A 22,199-nucleotide genomic window follows, 5' to 3' on the forward strand; every position below is an offset into this window, starting at 1 on the left:
CAAGACTCATAAGATACAACATTTAGTGATAGTCATAGGACACTAAATAAGCAATCAAAGCATACTAGGAAACTAAATAAAACAATATAAATCGTAAAGATACAAGCAACAAGGTTAAAGTAGGCAACTGGACTGAAGAACTTCTTGGATGAGTAGGAAAAGAAGAAAAAACCAAGAAAGGCCATTTGCCTTTTGAAAAGTACCTTTATCACTGCAAGGGATCCTGGCAGAAAACATGGACAAGAAAAGCTCTGTCAACATTAGGAATGAACTTTTAAATTACTAAATACTCTCTATATCCATATAATATCCTCTTTCAGGCCAAACCTACATTCTGATCTGACCGGCAAGAGTTTAAAAACAAGGAGCTAGAGGCAGCAGAATGGCAGTTACAAACAGACATGCTTCGAGCAACGTTTATAAGCAAGCAAAGTTTTGCCTGAGTCAACTCATGCTATCTTGGATAATTTAGGAGAAACCAGAGTTTTGAACATCCCAGAGATTAGTCACAGCAGCTACAGCACGATCAAACAGCCCAAGGTTAAGGAAGCAAACAAGATTCATGAACTCAAAAGCACGTATCCTGGGTTTGATGTAGTTGTTTCCAGTACAGAAAGGTGAACATTGGCAGATGCCCTAAATACAGGCTGGCTAGAGGTGTGACTCAGTTCTGGCACCGCAGGTTTTGTTTCTCAAGGAGGTAAATGAAGTATTTCCGTTTTGCTTTTGGCATGCCCAACACCTTCTTGGACTGGGTGACTATTCAGAATTAGGGTCTCTGACAGCTGATTCATCTTACATCTATTCTGAGTGATTACTGGCTGCTAATCGAAACCTGAGGCTGACATTCTGCTGGGCAATCTCCTCTACCTCTGAGTTCTTCTAATCAGAGAAGACCATGAAATATGTGCATGCTATAGATTGGATGCAAGGACAATATTTTTGTGGTTTTTTTTATTGTTTGAATTGCTGTGAGCGTTCAGAGTCATATATTTGAGATGAGCTTCTATATAAATTGAGATTTATTTTACAAAAACGGCATGGATGAGTGGAGATTTGATATGGCTTCCCATTCCTAGTTTCAGTTGTTATGAATTCACTATGCTTAGTCTCTATAATCAGCTAGTAAATATTAAACTGAGTTTAGTTACTTGGCCCCAATTAGTTCTGCTTTACTCAGATTTCAATTCTGACCTAACATCTTTCCCCAGGCTGCCAATGAGTTGTTTTGGGGGATGAGTACAGATAATGTTGCAAGCGTTTGTGATTCTGTCTTAAAAACTAACCTACTAATATTTCAGTCCTATACCTGTGTTATTACTGCCTTGAATGCTCACAGAGTTTCAAATATAAAGTTATAGCTATCTATAGAGATTCTCAGTCATCCAGGTCATGGTTGTCCCAAAGGCGATTTTTTTCAAGAGACAACAGGGCTTTTTCGTTTTTCCTTGAAGATGTTTTGGTTCTCATCCAAGAAGATTCTTCAGTTCTGAAGAAGTTTCTTGGATGAGAAGCAAAAACGTCTTAACAGAAAAAGAAAGAAAGTCCATCTGTCACTTGAAAAAGCACCTTTGGGATGATTATAGATCTTTTTAAAGTTACTCCATTTTCAAAAAAGAGTCATTCTTCCAAAAATGTTAGCAGCACTTCTATGGGTGAAATCCATTGAAACCTTGCTCCAGATTTCAGTTGGATGCAAGAGCAGAACTTACTTATTTATTTATTTGTTTGTTTGTTTGTTTTATTTATATCTTATTTATATTGTCAAGCGGTTATAAGATAACAGGTATAAGTATAACATAGTTATGAATACATATAAGAAAAATAAAAAGACACAATAGGACAGGAACGGTAGGCATGTTGATGCGCTTATGCACGCCCCCTACAGACCTCATAGGGAAGGGGTGAGGTCAATAGTAGACAGCCTAAGGTTAAAGTTTTGGGGGTTTGGGGAAGAAACCAAAGAGTCAGGTAGAGTGTTCCAGACATTGACCACTCTGTTGCTGAAGTCATATTTCCTGCAATCAAGTTTGGTGCAGTTTACCTTGAGTTTGTATCTATTGTGTGCTCTTGTATTTTTATGGTTGAAGCTGAAATATTCATTGACAGGTAGGACATTGCAATGTATAATTTTATATAGTATACTTACATTGGACTGAAGGTGGCGTAGTTCTAGGTTGTCTAGATCTAGAATTTCAAGTCTGGTGGCATAAGATATTCTGCAACGAGTAGAGTGGAGAATTCTTCTTGTGAAATATTTCTGGACTTTCTCAACTGTATTAATATCAGATACGTAATGCAGGTTCCAGACTGTCTCAGCTGCCGTGTATTTAAAACAGAGGAACTAGTTTTTTTTAAAAAAAAAAATGAAACCCTGCCGCTTAATGTAGCATTGATGGTTTTGCAGCTACCCCTGATTTGAACAACATGGATGGGAACTGGATTCAAGCAACTGTTGATTTTCTTTCTTTGTTGGAATGTAAGTGAGGACATTGAGTGGGACAGCTCTGGTGGGGCACTGATTGAATGAAATGTGGTGCTTCCTTTCCTGACAGTCTGGTGTCCATAGAGATGTGAGTGATCAGGAATCATTATCGAACAGCTCTCCAATTGTCATATTTAGTGCTATAAAGAGATTACTCAAGGCCAAAATAAAAGCACTGTTTACTAACTACATGGTACGTCTTAAATATATTATACTGTTCAGTATGTACTATCAATAATTATGTCAGTAATTACCACCCGGTGAAACAAATGTATAGTGTTTCACCCAATAAAATGTTTCATACAGTCAAACAAATTATGCACTCTTGATTTAGTGGAGAGAACCTTCTCTTGATGTTCATCTTAAGCGGATGCAAATCAATACCCCAAAGTACCCAAATATCTAGTAGCTTTCAGATATCGTTCTCTTAATTAACTTACTGACTTCATCTGTCTTACTTTAATGGAATGGGAGAGGGTTACTTTCCAACTTCAGGGCATCGCAAATCATCACAGGATTTACAAACATTACTTAAGGTAGCCGAGATTAAAGACAGAAATTATTGAAGGTTTCTTGTAATGACATTGGAAGCTTGGGGGCCACTTTTACGACCCATAAATATGTCTGGTATTTGAGAATTGGTTGGGTATATAGTCACAAAATGACAGTGGACAGCCATAAAACACTCATTTACCAGAACACAATGTGTACTATTGCAGAAGAACTTTACTAGAGTCCTAAGTAATGGTTGCAAATAATTATAAATTATCCACTTTGATTTAGTGAGGAGAACTTTCTCCTGATATTCATATTGTGCTAATGCAAATCAATACCCCAATGTCTCCAGGTATAGGATAGGTTTCAAATATCTTTATGAAATTAACATGACACGTGGCGGGGGCCATAATATGTCTTACAGGTCTATCCGTGATCTATGTAGTTTAATGAAAAGAAGACTAGGGGTGATAGGATAGCAGTGTTCCAATATTTGAGGGGGTCAACCTATTCTGCAAAGCACCTGAAGGCAGGGCCGAACTAATTTAGAACTAAGGAGAAATTTCCTGACAGAACAATGAACCAGTAGAATTCCTTGTCTCCAGGAGTTGTAGGTGCTCCAACACTGGAGATTTTCAAGAAGAGATTGGACAACCATTTGTCTGAAAAGGTATAGGGTCATGATGGCGAATCTTTTCCATGTTGCGTGCCAAAAGGGTGCACGCTCGTGTCTTGCACCCATGATGCAATGCACGCACAACTCCCCTGCCCCCTGCGCATCTGCATGTGACCCCTCCTGCACCACACATCTCTGCGCATGCACATGCAACCCCCACACACACCACATGCCTCTGTGCATGCATGAAGGTCTCCCACATCTCCCCCTGCGCGTGCACGGCAGCTACCCGACAATCAGCAGTGGGGCATGAGCCATGGGGCTCTTCCACGCGTGCCATAAGGTTCACCATCCCGAGTATCGGGTTTCCTGCCTGAGCAGGAGGTTGCACTAGAAAACCTCTGAAGTCTTTTCCAACTCTGTCATTCTGTTGTTTTGCTAGGATAGGAAAACCTGCTTTTCCAAATATGCAAACAACTGGAGATATAGGACGTTAGTCACGACCTCCCTGCACAAGCTTGCATAAACTTTAAATAACATCTCAATTATGGAAAAAAGTCCAAGCTTTATGAATTTCATTTAAGTAGGAAATCTTACTGCTATGAATATTGTAGATGAAAGTTCATATATTCTATGAATATCTTCACGTATCAATCCAACCACTATGGCCAATGGTTATGTATAATCAAATTTTTAATCCAACATCTCAAAGATAATAATTCACCCACCTGTTCATTCAGATATGTGAAATTGAAAGATGCATTTTATTTTTTTAAAAAAAGCCAAATCATTTTTCAGATTGATAATTACTAGGAAGTGTTTCTGTCCTGACATGTTACACAGTGTAACATTTTGTGCTGAAAATCTCCTCTTTCCGTGAACTTTTAAGACAACTTTTAGCTTGATTTTCATGCAACCACTTGCATTACATGGCTATGTTTGTATAGTCTTTAAAGTGCAAGCAAGAGCACTTCACCTTTTATGCCCTACAGAAATAATTCCCTCCTAGGCTGAAAATTTAAAAAGGAGACAAATGATTTTCACTTTTAACTCTGGCCCTCTAGTTCCATTTCCCTTTTATTCTTTGGAAATGTTGAGATTTTTTTCCCCTTCCAATTTTTAAAGAGTTGAGAAAATATTGGAGGAACTAGAGCAGAAGCAGCAGTGGAGACACAGCATAGAAATATTCTAAATGCAGTTTGATATGATGACACTTTAATAACCTTACTGTAAATTGTACAATAAGAATAAAACTATCGAGTCAAACATGAAAGGTAAATGTTTCAAAGCAGAAGAATAGAATAAAGACTTTTCTCTTAATTGGAGGTTAAGGAGGATTGAAGTATTTTGGGAAGGAATGGAAAAGTTGTGGTTATGAAACATAGCTCCCAGCGACAACAACAGAGACCAATGGTACTATTTGCTGACAGCAAAAGATGTGCACAGTTTCCTGACCCTCCTCCATCTATAGATCATAGAAATATTGTTGGGTAATTTTTATTTTCCATAAACCCCAATTGGCCTGCCATTTTATTTGTTGCTGTTGTTAGGAGATGTGTTCTCCTGAGATAACTTTTTGAGGGCCAGTTGTGGGAATGGCTAAAACTAGTGTTCTGAGCCTAAACTGAATAGCAATAGCACTTAAACTTATATACAGCTTTACAGCCCCCTCTAACCAGTTTACAGAGTCTATTGGCCCCAACAATCTGGGTCCTCATTTTACCCACCTCGGAAGGATGGAAGGCTGAGTCAACTTTGAGCCTGGTGAGATTCGAACTGCCAAATTGCAGGCAGCCAGCAGTCAGCAGAAGTAGCCTGCAGTACTGCACTCTGACCACTGTGCCATCGAGGCTCATGAAGCACCATTTGCCCTGACCTCCATTTAGAAGAGGCTGTTGCTAGAGGTTTGAACAGATTGTTTATGGTGAGCCACTTAAAATAGCCAAGGAACAAACATAGCTTTTGCACCATCAGTTGCTTATTACTTATTTATTGATTAAATATATAGAAGACAAATCCATGTAGACCGAGGACCATTTATGTAATACCTAAAATTTCCTTTTCTCCCCATTTTTTTTCTTTTCAGTGCCTTTGAGTCAATTTTTGACTCCTGGCGGTTGCTTGGACAAGCAGTTTTCTTGGCAAGCTTTTTTCAGAAGCGTTTGCTATTGCCATCTTTCTGGGGCTGAGAAACAGCGATTGGCCTATGGTCACCCAACCAGTTTCATGCCTCGGGTGGAACTAGAACTCACAACTCTAGCCTGGTGCCTTAACACTTTCACCCAACTGATTCTCTAAAACATCCATAGGAACAAATTAATCAAACTGTCTATACAACATAGTATAAATAATCAACTATAATAAACATGAGAATGATAAAATATCCCTATGAACAAATATATATATAGAAACATCTGCAATAATGTTACAATAATCAATCAACCACTGCTTGATCATCCTATAGTCATAAATAAAATAGTTACAACCAGTAAAAGAAACCATAGCACCAAAAGTTTTAAATCAAAGTACCCTGACTTTGGGTGGTTTGAGAAATGGAGGGGTATAGTGCTATAATGGATTGTGGACACTGGGGCAAAGCAGTTTTCTAACAATCATTTTTTCCTTGTGTGAGATCAGTGCTGCCTCTTATTGTTCTGGTGCCTTCATTGGTCACATGCTTTCAGGAACAGCTCTGAATTACCCAGCTTCTCAATGCTCTGTCAATTCCTATTATACATTAAACTTTTAAAGCTTTCTTTACCACATGAACTATATCACCACGTTACCTGTTTCTGTTGCTTCCCACCTAGGAATCAAGAGAGGACTGGCTGTACTACTGGTAGCAACAGTGGCTAGGCCGATCTCTGCCTTCACTCTGTAATCCTATAAAATGTAATCCAAGAAACAGATCCTTGTAGGATCTCCTTACTATTTTAAATCAGGGGTGTCAAACTTGCGTTGTTTTCCCCCTTCACTCAAACGGTGGTGGGCGTGGCCAATGCATGACGCATCCAGCCCATGGGCCTCGAGTTTGACACCGCTGTTCTAAATTAACCATATGCTTATCACCAATTTACTTGTATCTAGGAGCTGATCCAATCTCATGTTTATCTGCTAGGGTGCAGATAAAGCTGTGTATCTTTTTTCTTGAATAGTTACTAGTTATTCAGAGCTTCATTTCCCCAGTGTTGGGAGCTCTCCTCTTTCCTCACCCCTGGTTCCAACCTCTCCCCAGATGAATTCTGTTTGCTTTGACAACGATTTTCAGAAATTGGGGCACTGGAATCTGTGAAACAGTCATAGTCCTTTTCTAATAGAAAAATCACAGAGAGATACTTTGCAGTACAGAATATCTAGAAGAAAGGAATCCTTTTGTTCCTCCTGATATCTTCTGGTCCTCAGGCTCAACCTGCCCTTTCCATTTTCCTCTGGACTTTGTGGTAGGCATGTCTGGAAACTTCCTGCAAAGATTTGGGGGCTAATATTCTTATGGGTTTATTTGAGATAATGACTGGAATCCATCTGTTCAGCCTACCTTTCCATGATTTTCCTCTTCTTTCCTCCCACCATTTTAATCAATCTGTTTTAGATAAATTGTTCTCAATTTTATGTCCATGAAAGTAATTTAATAGTTTAATTCTCATTACTTGTATGTTGCTTTAATAATATTTATATAGAAATATATATATATATATATATATATATATATATATATATATATATATATATATAAAATGAGTTAAATAAAACTGATATAAGGCCTTGTTTGTGAAATAAAGATATGGTATCATGCCACTGGAAGGAATATAGGTCTTCCATTCCCGAAGATGCTTTATATGAAGAGACAGGCCATCTGGCTAATGGAACATACGGCTGTGGTTCTGCATGGTGTTTGCTTCATTATTCTTCCGATAGCTAAATCACAGCAACAATAACTATGGAAAGCCACAGTTTCAATCATCAAGCTTTTTTTTTTTTTTTCCTTCCCAGTTAACTGTTTCCCCAGGAATTTTCACTCCCAGAATATTCCATCTGTAATCTATTGTTATGGTTAAGGATTTGCTATGGGTAGAAAATATAAATTTAGTTTACAAAAAATTTAAGACTTTTAGACTTCAACTCCCAGAATTCCCCAGTCAACATTCTGGCTGGGGAATTCTGGGAGTTGAAGTCCACAAATTGTATCGTTGCCAGCATTGGACATTCCTGCTTTTAATCTTTTACTGAACTTCTGGGCATGAGCCTGTTGGTGGATAATCAATATTAGGGATCAGCAAGAACAATTTTATTCTTTTACATCTTCTTAGCAATTTGTGAAGCTGTTTCTGAAAAGGCTTTCCTATCAAATAGGGACTGCCTTTTCCCCTACTTCCCCCCACCCCAAAAGGTTTGGTGTTTTTTTGAAAATGTAGGATAAGAAATAACCAGACGCCCAGAAATGAACTTAGTAAAGGCAATCCAATCCAGCGAAACTCCTGAAGCTTAATTCTTCTCGTGAAGCTGATCTCACCTTGGTTTTTATATCCCCGCTGCCTTTGGTTTATATTTCCCTCCAGTGAAAGAAATGTTTAAATAAGGAGGGATGAGAAGAAGAAAAAAACAGTTGCAGAACTTGTGAGGGGCTGGTAGAAAAGCATTCAAAATACAGCTGGGATTTAGATCCAAGGGAAAAATACGTCGTTTGTTGTTGAGAATTCTCAGAAAATCCTCCAGAGGATTTCTAAGAGGATTGGAGAATGTGTAGGCCTTTAGATGTTGCCAAACTACTATTCCCAGAAACCTCACCTGGTCTGGCCGATAGTGTAGGGTGGTGAGAATTGAGGTTCTGCAACACTAGGAAGCTGTAACTTCATCACCACGATTTTCACCACGGCTCTCCTGCAAAACATCTATCTAGTAGCACCCATGCCTTTGATTTCAGGAAATTGCAACACAACTTATTATTGTATTTGTGCCTTCTCACTGCTCTTCTTTGCCTTTCCCTTCCATGATGCTTTGCTTGCTGATGGTCAGTAGACCATAAACTTAAAAAAGCTCTTATTTTTTTTTTTGCATTGATTACTTGATCCTAGTTAAAAATAATAATAACTAGAAAACTTACAGGAGGTACAATATTTCTAAGGTCTCCTTAACAGCTATTATTAAGAAAATCTACATAAATGGTACTAAATTCAAACACCTGCAATTTCGAGCACCTTCTGAAGTCCTGTTATTATTATTATTAGTACTATTATTCTTATTATTCCCAGCCACTTCTGGCATTGGCATCCTGGCAGGTGATACGTGGCACAGGAGCCCTGCTGCTTTTCCTGAATGTTCCGTGTTTACATTCAGGCAGCAGCTGAACCTTTGTGGGCTTTTCATTTTAATTGGCAGCTCAAGCATAACAAATGAAACAAAAGTTATATTTAGAGCCATGAATAAGTCTGCATTATGAGGGAAAGAACATACAGTACAAGAAGCGTGGGGGAAAAAAATCATTTTTTAAAAAAACATTTCCCAAAGCTTTTTCCTACCTGAATGTTGAATTTCCATTTGAAAACAGATGAGAGTTCAAACTGGTGTTGTTTGAGGGGCTTGTTTTGAAAGTGTATCTGTGGTACTTATCCACAGACAGTGGATAGGACCACAGACCCACTTAGTGGATAGTGGACAGTGTAGTACAGAGGTGGTATTCAGCAGGTTCTGACCAGTTCTGTAGAACTGGAAGCAGAAATTTTGAGTAGTTTGGAGAATCAGCAAATACCACCTCTGACTGTCCCTGCCCCCATCTATTCTCTGCCTCCCGAGTCCCAGCTGATCGGCTGGGTCTTCTTTTGTTGCCCTGCACAGGAGAACAGAGCTGGAAAGTAGGTTAGTGGGGTGGAGATGGAATGAAGATTTTATAGTATCCTTCCCATGCCACGCCCACCAAGCTGCACCAGGCCCACCAAGCCATGCCCACAGAACTGGTAATAACATTTTTTGAATCCCACCACTGGTGCAGTAGCTATCTAAGCATACTTGGATTTTTTTTAAAATAACATAGTTCAATTGAAGATGCCTTCCTGCAAACTGATATCCTTCAAGTGCATGTTTCGAACTTCAGTTTCTGTCATGCTGACTGGAGGTCATGAGGATTTATTCCAATACTTGAAAGGAAGAAGAAGTCAACCTATTCCCCAAAGCACCTGAGGGGAAGACAAGAAGCAATGGATGGAAGTTAAACAGCATCCCTGTTGCTATGAGATCAAAATTTGGCAACTGGAAAAAAACGATGATGGTTGCAGTGTCCCAAGGTCATGTGATCAGTTTTGTGATCTGCAGACAAGAAAAGTCAGTGGAGAAGCCAGATTCACTTAATGATGTTATTAATTTAACAACTGAAATTAAGTAAGTATAGGGAAGTATAGGGAAGAGTTTCATTTTTCACTAATCATAGTTAATTTACACTTTTCAGGAGACCACATTTTGTGAGGATTTGCCAGTGAATGTGAGGACATTGTATCTTTTTTTCCCTTTAATTGACAAGCGAAAGTGACAACTTCATAATGGCTTCCTAACTTTTCTCCATAAAGCAATTAGTCTTCCCAAGAAAGGAAATGAAAACTCTTCTCAGAGGCCACGGTTCCAACTTCCGACAAGCCATCTGATGAAGGAAGTCCTGCCTTAATCTGAGAAATGGTCCCAAGACCAGTTAACATGTCCTGGTAAGGGAGTGTTCTGACCAAGGCTTCCCGAGACCCTAATTAAGCACAAACAACTCTTCTTTTATTTCCACGCTGGGAATTTTGTTCATTCCCAGCCGGTAATGAGTCCCAAACAGTCCCTTTGAGGTAAGCACCCACCTTTCTTTTCTTTGAATTGCTGCCAACAACTAGAGTGCCAAAAGAATTATAAAAAACCAACCAAAGTACAAAATCCACATAGAGCTGCAAGGAGTAATCCGAACAGAATGAGCGTCTTTGCTTCCTGTAAAGGTTTCATCACCTTTGCCTGACCTTTATACCTTATGGGAGGGGCAATCACCTCCAAGCCTTACTCCTGAGTCTCAGCTGCTTTTGCCTTCTAGCAGCTCTGCACATCTGCACACTGGGAACAGGCTCCCCTTGTTCCTCAGCGTCGCTGCTGCCAAACTCCGGAGGCTCCTGAGTCAGTACCGCACTCCCAGATGGTTCTGGTGCCATCTCTGCATTGGACACAGGACCCTTGTTTGAGTCCTCCCCAGACTTCCGGACCGGTTCCCATTCTTCCCCACTGTCCGATTCCACTGCCATCTGCACTGGTTGCCAGCGAACCACAACAGGGAGGAGCAAAGCCCCTCTTCTGGTCCTCTGTCCTTTCCTTCCTTCTCCAGTGGCTTTATAAACCTGGAGTTTATTGAAAACAATTATACAGTTGGAACAGTGATCACTTGGATGTGCATTCCCTGTTCAAGACTACAATAGAAACTCTTCTGGGCCCAAAGAAAGGGAAGATGAGATGTTGCTTTCCCAGATATTCTGGAGCTCTACTGACTCTTTTTCTAATGCTGCCTAGAAAAGTGATCTCCGATCCACAGGTGGGATTCAAATAACTGGACTCCTGGTGATGGAGGGAGGGGCTGGAGCTACTAAGCAGGCAGCCAAGTTTAGTGTCTGAAGGACCAACCCCATCCTGTCACCGGAAGTCCAGGCATCTCAGCAGGCAGTGAACGAGGTCTCAATCGGGCTCCTCAGCAGATGAGGATTTCGCAGGGAGCTGATCTAGCGCCTGGGCTGGCTACAACACAAACATTCATTCTCGGCCTTATTTGCGATTCCTAGCAATGGACAGAAAAACTAGGGTTGGACTAAGTCAGCTGCAGAGCTTGGCAAAGAAGAGAGAATAAGCCCTTTTCCAAGCTGAAGCCCTGATCTGAGCTTCAAGGAGGACATCTGGACAAACTTACTGTATGTTCCATAGATACTTTCCCAAAGACCAAAAGTATATAGCCTAATTCTATATTTAGACGCATTGCACAAAAAACACTGGGACTGAACCGATCTCTTCGCCTGATTTAGAGATATGCTGATTAATGCTAAGCAGGATCGTCTGTTTTAAATAGGAGGCTGTTTTTTATTTTATTTTTAACCTTATTATCATTTGGTCCAGTTTATTTGCTAACAATAATAAATAAGCCATAGAGGAGAAAACAAGCCGGAAATTAGTTATTGCAATAAGACTGTCCAGATTTAATAAACTTGAAGCCACATTTTTAAATTATGAGTATCCCTACCCCCCGTGTTTTAAAATGATGATTAACATCAGAGAAATAGAACTGTGTGATTTGTATTTTACTGAGAATATTGCAAGAAGAAACCTGCTCTTTAAGAGGAGCCCAGCTTCTTAAAGTCACAGCAAGTCACTGAGATGCACTGAAAATGAAAATTTAATTGGAACATGTATGGCTGTGACTGCTTGTTATTTTCATTTTTAAAAAATCTTTTTAATGCATTTATTAGATATTTTATACAGAAATATATAAACACGGAAAGAAAAAAGAACAAAAGAAAGGGATGAGAAAGCATGACGCAGACAAGTAAACAAAGGGATTGGCAAATGTCATAGAGATTCTAATTTTCCAGTATGATATTAAGTGATTGTGAATAACTAAATGTGCTACATTTGGAAAAGCTTGAAAATCACTTCTCCATCACCCAGCCACACTGCAGATCTTACTCCCACCTGCACTCCATAGACTCACCTGCAGTTCACCCCATTCAAGAAATGGTCTGCCCACCACAGCAAAATGCGAACAATGCACTTTGGAACACTTAAACTTTTCCCTGATAAGACCCAGTTCTTATTTATTATTATTTTTTGCCACCAAAAAAGGCACCAGGTCTTTTTTTTTGGGGGGGGGGAATGTCTTCCATTGACTCACCTCACAGTGGTGGCACAAATAGCCCCGTCCAGCAGAAGCCCACTGCCGGCCCACTTCTGTGTCGCCCCCAGCCTCCATTTCACTGTCAAAGGCCTTCAGGAAAGTTTTTAAAGTCGTAAATCTTGAGTGACCGTAAAAGAGTATAAATGCCCAAGATTAAAAGGAGTTTTATTTTTTGTTACCATCTGAAAAGTTCTTTGGTATAGTATGTGGGCAACGCTTATAGAACTAGCATGTTGATTGGACTTGTAAATAGTATGCTCTATTGCTGTGCTTCTTAACCTATGTTTAGGTTCCATTTTTTGAACTCATTTGGAGGCTCTAGCAGGAGAGTGTGGCTATTGCATACACTGTACACGACCAAAGATCGGTACACACCTTGGATCTTGGGTGGTCGTCCTTGAGAGGATGTCCCTGGAGCAGTAAGGGAGGAAGCGGATACACATTTAGTCATATAGATTGGCTGAATTATCCATGGCAATCAATGAGGTGACAGATGTAGTACTTAAAAAGCATATATTTGGTATTCTTGAATTTGGAAAGTTTAGGAAACACCAACTTGTTGTATATACACAACAAGGCTTATATAACAATAAGGGTAAGATATATTAATCGAAAAAGACCCTCCTACACTTTGATTTGCATCACTAAATTTGGCTGACAACTATATGCTGATCTTCCATCATAAAAAAAATACGTAAGGAATAGAACGCACGCTGCCTGGAATATTGAACCTTTTTAAAAATTCTAGTGCAGTTTTGTCGGTTTTGAAATGACAGCATGATGCAACTCCAAAAATTATTCATACCTTAAATAAAGATAGAGCTGTCAAATGAAGTGTGACTTAACTTTGATATAAATTTAATTTGATCTAAATAAGCTAAGTGTCTAATTAGAAACAGAACCATCAGACAGTTTAACTTACAATGGCTCAGTTCAGTAGTAATAGGTTTCCTGCTTTAGGGCTTAAATATTCCCATCCTTTTAATCCACAAGAGAAGAAGCATAAAGTTTCCATTTGTTAAAGATAATAGAATAGATCTGGAAGAGACCTTGGAGGACTTCTAGTCCAGCCTCCTCTTAAGCAGGAGAACCTATACTATTTCAGACAAGTGACTGTCTAGTCTCTTCTTAAAAACCTCCAGTGATGAAGCCCCTACAACTTCTGAAGGCCAGCTGTTCCACTGGTTAATTGTCCTCACTATTAGGAAGTTTCTCCTTAATTCCAGGTTGCTTCTCTCCTTGATTAGTTTTCACCCATTGTTTCTAGTCCTGCCCTCTGGTGCTTTGAAATTTACTTTGTTAAAATTTGCAAATATTGGAAAATATTTTTTTCCCTATCATCTATGTTGTTATTAACAGGCTCAATAGTTCAATCCTGCTTTCTTAAGAAATGCTGGGTTGTAACAATTATGCATATGGCAATTACTACAAGACGGGATTGAGCTTTGGCTTTAATTAACCTCAAGCCAGATTCACACAAGAACATGGGGGGATAACAGAGCTAGTATTTTCAGCTTCCTCCTTGTGTTTGGGCACTTGAATAGGGCTATGGTAGACATAAACTATAGCCTAGCATAGACTTAAGTGGGTGCTGTTTGTTTCTCTAATTAGAGAACTATAGCTTCTGCACTCTCCTGTCCTTACTCTGCCTATTTAGATAGATTTAGCTAATTTGGGCAACTGGTGTTGCTAAGCAACGGAAATACTCTTCTTTCTACAAACACCCCAAAACACTATTCAGGAGACAGATGTTAAAATCCCTCATCGCTTTTCCTCCCCCACAAAATCGTGAAAATATATCCTGATCTCAGAAAAGCATTTGTTTTCCTAGAAAAATTAGAATTCTAAATGGTGGGGCAGTTTTCCCACAGATAGAGGAAGTCTCTACAGTGTTCAGTTACCCACAGCTTCCCTACTTCCCTGATGTAGGGAAGGTAGATCTAGTAAGCGGATTTGCTCTTCTTCGGGTTTATAAGTACAATGTCCCTGCTCTTACTTATGGCTAAAGAGGCATGACTAGAAGACAAGAAGTCATCCCTCTGACTGAAGGGAAGAATATGCAGAAGTCAAGTATAAACCTGTACAGGCCAAATAAGTCATAAGGTTTGTTTAATAAAAAATATATCCTTTTAGATATGTTGTAGCAGGACAGTTTTCCATTTCTTGTGAGCCTAATCAACTGATTATAGCCAAACTGAATGATGTGTTGATTTATTTTTAGATTATTATTTTTTTCCTGGAGGTTTTTTTTTTCCCCCTACAGATTCTGCCAGCTAAATGGCAGCATGCCTGCTGTCTTGGCTGTTCTTGAAAAAGTCAGCAAGCTGAGAATGGGGAGATTTGGATGGAAGACTACAGAAAATGTGAGAGCTGTAAATTAGGCTGGGAAATCAAACACAACATCCAGAACAGCAGACCACTTGGTCTTGTTGCCAAGGAAATTATATAGATGTGCCCATGAAATCCTCAGCAGTTGAACTCAATACACAGTAGACTTTATCTTTACTTTAAAAAAAATGTTCTTTTGTTTTTTTGAATTGTCATACCTACCTGTTTGTTTTCTTTTTTATTTGTTTTGCGGCAAGCATCTTAGCAGGGTTAATTTACAAAATAGCATCTTGGCTGATGGTATATATACATCCACAAGGACTATGTGTGATAAAAGCAATCCCGGTGCCAAACCTCAGCAGCATTAACAGATGCTTGCTTGGATTCCTATCCTGTGCATATTTTCAGGAACTGTCTGGAATCCTCATGGCATCATCCATAAGGGAAAGCCAAAATCTCCAAATGGCAAGAATAAAGTCATGATTCAAGCCCTACCCCTTTTGAATATACTTTGACCTGTCATCGAATCACAGCATTGTACCTGCCTTCTTGCAGATTTGATCACTCCCTTCAGATGCTCCTGAAATTGAGAATAAGTGGCACTGATGGCACGGAGCATTGAGAATTTAATTGAATGAAAAAACAAGATGCATGACTATTTAGAAAGAAGGGTGACCAAAAGGGAGAGACCTCCAAATCTGCCTTCTTGTGCTCTATCTGTCAGGGTTCCAGCGATTGCCCTAATTAAATCATGAGCCTCGAGCCAAGCTTCAAAAAAATTCAAAAGATTTATTAGGAGTAACATGCCGGCATTAACCTAAACAAAGTCAACTCTGGCATACATATTTTACAATCACCTGTGACCCTGTTTTCCCCCTCTTTCCTGGGTGTATCATAAATCAGATGCTCCAATGAAGCACGTTCACGTTCAATTAATCACGTTCTCCAATGAAGGATTTTTGTGGGTAGAAGATCCGGTAACCTAGCTACAATCTTTTAAAGATAAGGGTGGAATGTACTTCTGGTTTTAAACTGCCATACTGCTCCTTCAGATTCCCCCCGCCACCTTGTTTATGGCAACTTGAAAACAGGCATAGGAATGTTTTACAAGTTGACACTATCTTAATCTCCTCAGAGTCCTCTGCTATTCCCCTTCTCATATCTTTGATGATCTTTCCTGGCATCCAATCTAGTAAATGTGATGGACCCTCCAAGCTACCAAGCCATTCCTGAACTTTCAATTCTCAACCATCTGGAACCTCCTCACTAGCTTGACTGTGTGTGTTTGTGTGTGTGTGTGTGTGTTAGTGAAGCTTTTGCCACTGAAAAGAATATTCAACCCTTGGGAAAAAACAAATAAACAAATGATTATTGTAAATACTATTTTCAAAATTGTTTAAAGCCCTTCTAAAAAGTTGCTATTCAGTTGTAATTAAAGGTAGTTGGCGTTCACATAAAAATGGTGGATTTTAAAATTATTAGATTTAAATATGATGAAGGAAATGGCACACGGTTCTGACTTCATTTCAAAGCTAATAATGTTGGCTGTGGAGCAAATAGTAATGCTGATAAACTATTGATTTTATATGGCTAACAAATGTGTCTTTCCAATAGATTGGCTTTAATGTAAGCACATACTGTATTTAATAACCAACATTCTAAGTAGCTATCTGCAGCGCAGATAACAAAGCATTTTAAATGCAAAGCTGAACGTGTTCTTTTCTTGCTAGGAGCTTTGGTGTATTTCTCTACTTTCTCAACCATTGCAGAACATTATTCCAGGAAATGTCTGTCTGTCTGTCTATAAACAATGTCATGACAGTGTTGGTTTCCTCTGGACATATTTTAGAAGTCTTCTTCCAGCTTGGTAAAAGAGAGTTCAATCCTCAAAACAGTCTTAAATCCTTAAAACATTGCCATGGCTTGGTTTTTGATTGTGCTTTGTTCTGTGGGTCAGTGATTTTCCATTATAGCATTGTATTGCCGTAGCAAGGATAGGTCTAACCCACAAAAATTGGCAATAGAATAAAGCTGTCAATAAAAGATGCTAGGATATCAACAGCTGAAGTTATTGGTGCAAAAGGAGAGCCATGGAGTTGTAAATAAGGGTAGGCAAGACTAGTGTTCAATTCATAGTTTTTAAAGCTCTTTCTTGTTTTGCATTTTTAACATGGGAATCCATGTCAGAATTTTTCAATGGAAAATTGTGAACAAGAAAGAGTAGAAAATAATATAGCTGTGCATTAAAAAAAAATATACCCAGAAATGAGCATAAATAAATTAAGCATAAGACAAGCTTATAAGACGTTTCTATTTTAGGCTAACTTCAGAATAGAAGAGAATATATGTTGCTCATGGCTGAACTGTGGAACTCTTGGTGTTCTCTGAGCTTAGTTGTTTTCTTGCAGACATTTCATTACCCAGCTAGGTAACATCATCAGTGGTGGTGGGTGTGGGCTGTATTCATGTAAGTAGCTTGCCCTGGCAAGGATAGGGATGTGGCTTTCTCCTTGGTAGTTCCTTGATTAGGTTACTATTTTATGCTTGACTGTTTGTTTGTTTGCTAGTTTGTTCCCTTGGTAGTTCCTTGATTGAGTATGTAATGTGAATGGAGTGTTGTGCAATGAGTTTGCACTACATACCATTCACATTACATGCTATTCACTATAGTTTTTTTTTAAAAAAAACAAAACTAAGAAGCAAACAAAAAGATCAGAACACATTTTCTCTAACAGCCAATGCCCAGATAAACAAGAATTAACACCAGGCAAATAAAGCAGGGATTAATCCCACACTCATTATGACTGATAATGTTGCCTTAGCTAGGTAATGAAATGTCTTTAAGAAAACAACCAAGCTGAACTTCTGGTTTGCAGGGCTTCGGCGGCACGCAGGAATCCGCAATCGTGCGCGGTTTCTGCCTGGGCTCGCTGCTGGAGCGCCCCGAGCCAGCTGGTTCTGGGGCTAAGCCACCCCGTAGAGGTGGTGAAGAGGGGGGTGATCACCAGCAGGGTCGAGGAGAGCCGCATCTCTCCTCCTCAGCTGGTCAAACTCCCTTTCCCGAAGGCGGTAGGAGAGGTGGTTAGAAATGGCCACCTCAAAGAAGCACTCAAATGGAAAAGAAAGTGCAGGAGGAAGATAAGAAGTAAAAGTTTTGGCTGACCGGGATAAAAAGCAACAACTAAGGTACCTTGGAATTTAAATTTTATAAAAGATAGCATTGCTTCCAAAGAAGAGTCGGAAGCAGCAGAAGAAAGTGAAAAGGGAAAGGTTTGTTTTTCTTCTCTCTCCTTCCTCACATTGACAACGAAGAGAGCTGAATAAGAAATTGGAAAAATCCGCTTTGGCACCAATAATTACGCTGAAAATATAATTAAATGCCAAAGGGACAATGAAGATTTCTGGACATTAAAAAATCCTTTTTGTCTATAAGTAGGAAGGGAGAGGAAAAGAATAAGGGCAGGATCTGGAAGGAGGAGACTGCCTGAATTTCAAAAGAATGTAATGTAAAATCTCAATAAGACTTCTAAAAGATACATTTTAACTGGAACTTAGTAACTAAATAGTAACCCCAGGAAGAGAAAGTGAAAAAAGAAGAAAGTGTAAAAAGAAACAGCTTGTGTGTATTTGGACTGCTTGGTTACTGGTATTTTTGGATATTATATTTGAATGACTAAAAACAATTGGGTGGTTGTTTAAATTTTTTTTATAATGGTACTATCTCTGGACGAACTGAAAATGGAATTTAAAAAATATAAAGAAGAGACACAAGAAGGGAAGGGTTCTTTTGGCTCCATTTTTCAATTCTTAGAAATGTCGATTCGTAATTACGAGAAACAACAAGAAAAGACTGTGCAACAAGAAGATTGGGACAAAGAAGAAGTCATCTTTAATGAACAAGTAACTCCATCTGGGGAAGAAAGGGAAAACGGGGGGAAAGAGAATGGAGAATTTAAGACTTAAAAAAACAACCAAAAAAGGGAAAAATAATTTGAAAAGTGGATATAATGTGGGAAAGCAACAGAAAAGGGGAATACAGAAGAGAGAAATAGAGGTAGAGAGAGAGACAAGGGGGTAAAAGGGGGAGAGAGAAGAAGAGAGGAAAGAAGGAAAGGAAAAGAAGTTGCAAAGGACTGGAGCAAGATAAAGAGAAACAGGACCTATTTAGAGATAATGGGTGAAAATCTAACTGAAAAAGGGATTCTGTGAAGGCACATAAGATGGTATTGTGATATTTGTAATAGAAATAATGTTAGAAAATTGGAAACAGCATATGATTAAAAAGAGGGATGAAATAGTCAGTTTAATTCAGTGAAACTTTTGTGAACAAAATAATTGAAATAAAATAAATGAGAGAATTGAATTAGGAAGGAATGGGAACATTTTAATTATTCAATGTTTTATAAAATATAAGTGAAGTGGGGGGGAATTAACTATGGAAAGTTTATAAACGTTCCCATAGAAGTATGATATTTATCTGAAAAGTAATGTGTAAAATGTTAAGATTTAAATGAATATTAATATTATTGGTATGGCTTGTTGTTCTAATTATATTATACATGAAAGTTATGTATTATATTAAGTGTTATAATTTTAGGGGAAAGATATAAAGGTGTCATACTCCAATCAGTGATTACAGGAGAAATTTTGTTTAATGAGAAAAGATAATAGACAGTTGAAACAGGACAGACAAAGAATATAAGTACAATGATTTGAATTGAGATGAAATAAATAAAATAAAATTAAGAAAGTTAAAAGAGGGGAGAAGCTATATTGAAAACGTAGAATAGTAATAAGATATGGAATGGAATATAAAAATGAGCATGAACTGGAATTTGTGTCTATACGAAGAGATGTAACCCGGGACTATGCTGCTTTCAAAAAAGATGTTTTATGTCTTTATGTTTTATGTTTTGTTTGTTTATGTTTGTTTTTAAAAATCAATAAAATTTTCAAAAAGAAAAAAGAAAACAACCAAGCTCAGAGAGCACCAAACACTCCATAACCTGTGAATAAAAGTTTGAGTATGCTTTTGTAAATATTTTAACATAAACCAATATAATTCAAAGAGCTTGGGTTATTACTAAACATTTGAATCCAAGAGAAGTGAGATGGAGAGATTTAACCTTTCCCAGTTGCAAAATAGTAGTCAAAAGATCTCAATGTTCATATTGGAAGCAGCAGAAATAGAAAAACACCCCAGTTACAATTTGCAGACAGTATTAATTTTCCATAACAGCCATGTCTTGAGACTCCCTAAAAAGCTTTGCCTGATTAACAAAAAAGTGACTTCAGATTTAAACTCCTTGAATTGCCTTTCCCAGCATAGTTGACCTTATATTCTGGATGCAACTCCTAACTTACCTGTTGTGAGCAAGGCTGGCTAGAGAGAAAGCTATTATCTAAAACACTAGGAGAGCACATTGGAAAAGCTATTCCAGAAATAAAATGGTTCTCTGGAAGAAATATTAGGACAAAATAGAAGGCTATGCCTTCTTTCACCCACTGTTAGGAATATTAGTAAAGGAAACAAGTGCGAAGCTTCAATCTGAAGGTTTATTAAAAACAAGAGAAACCAAAAAATAAACAGGGACAGTGCAAAACCATGCAAGAATAACAATGCAAACATGCCAAAATATCATCAAAGAATTAAGCCAAAAGAAAGTAAAACAGCATAAAAGTGCAGCTGAATAGTAAAATGCAAAGATATATAAGTAGCTGGTAAATACTGTAGATATAGCTAGATTTAGAAGCTTAAAAAAATGAATAATTTTATTTATGACACAGGTGAAATTAATATAAGTATATTTGAAGTATTCATTAGTTTAATTTTACATATTAAATTTATATTGATGACTCTGTAAACCGCTTAGAGAGGGCTGTAAAGCACTGTAAAGTGGTATATAAGTCTAAGTGCTGTTGCTATATGCCATCCATCTCATAGAATTGCAGAGGCTCTGTATAATAGCAGAGGAATATAAACTAATAAGTAATTTGCCAGGTCTGAAGAAGTTCCTTTTTTTTGTCGGTCTGTTATTGACTGGTTAGTTTTCTGACATATGACAGGCACAATCATTTTGATGAATGGGGAAGACAATACCAGAGCGCAGCAGTAAGGATTAATCTTTATCAGTTCATCTGAAATCAAGTTTCTTTCTTTTGCCCAACCATTTTTCAACTGAAGAATAAGCTTGTGAATCTTGTCAGGAGCCAGTGGGAGCTGATCTGGCCTATGATTTCAAGACAAAAGAGATTTCTTTTTCCCCTCATGATTTGTTGATAAATTATGCTGAGCCTAAAGTTCAAGAGGAATCAGTCTAACCAACTCAGCTGATTTTCTTTTGAGAATTTCAGTACTGGGAATTAGACACCAAAAGGCTGACCATTTCTCATTCTTGACCATTTCGGCAAGTTTTGACCAGTTGTTTGATTGGATTCCCAGTTTTTTTTAACACTTTAGAATAATTTTTCTTAGGTCAAACACCAGTTCCCTCAAGCACCTAACTCTAGAAATTATCTAAGATTTAGCTCGCTTATCTTTAGTTGCATCACGTAAGAACCTGGAGGAAATTCCTTTGTAGGGTTCTTCATTAAGGATTTAATAACTAGATTCTCTTGAAATCAAGTGGCTATTTGAACATAATACTTTACTGGACACACAAGGAATTTGTCTCCAGTGCATAAGCTCTCAGTGTACATGCAAACAAAGTCATACAATCATAAGATATCAATAGGAGAAAGTACTAGAAAAGATGAGAAAGATAATAGTAATATAGCCATACTACATGGATAAATGTCCGTACACATAAGACAGTACTGTAGTAATTAGGTGGTTAGTAGAGTGATGACATGAGGGAAAAAATGGTCTTTGTGTCTAGTTGTTTTTTGACATGCAATGCCCTATAGCTGCATCCTGAGGGGAGAAGTTGAAACAATAAATGTCCAGAATGTGAGGCATCTGTAGATACTGTATTTTTTCAGCGCTCTTTCTGACCCATTCAGTATAGGGGTCCTCAATGGAAGGTAGGCTGGTTGCAATGGTGCTTGCAATGTTGGAGGAAATGGAATCTTTTGCGGGATTTAGATGGTTTGATGAAGCCTGGTTCTAGTGAGAAAGCAGAACAAAGGTAGAATAGTTGTCTCAAGCACTCTAGAGATGATTTAATTTGAAAGTCCTTAAAAGTTAGAGCTTGAAACAGAGAAGCATTAGTTGAACAATTTTTGAATGAGCTGTCAGTTAATTCTGTGGTTAACTGGAAATGATCACTGTCAGGTTGCATATGAATTTTTAAAGAGCTAACACTAATTAGATTTACGGATACTATGATGTAATTGATAGTGCCAATGCCAAGGATACCCCTGACTGCATATTGTCTCTTCAGGTCTCC

Source organism: Pseudonaja textilis, chromosome 1, assembly GCF_049901715.1.
Source record: "Pseudonaja textilis isolate UNSWEBS1 chromosome 1, rPseTex1.2, whole genome shotgun sequence".
Classification (NCBI taxonomy): domain Eukaryota; kingdom Metazoa; phylum Chordata; class Lepidosauria; order Squamata; family Elapidae; genus Pseudonaja; species Pseudonaja textilis.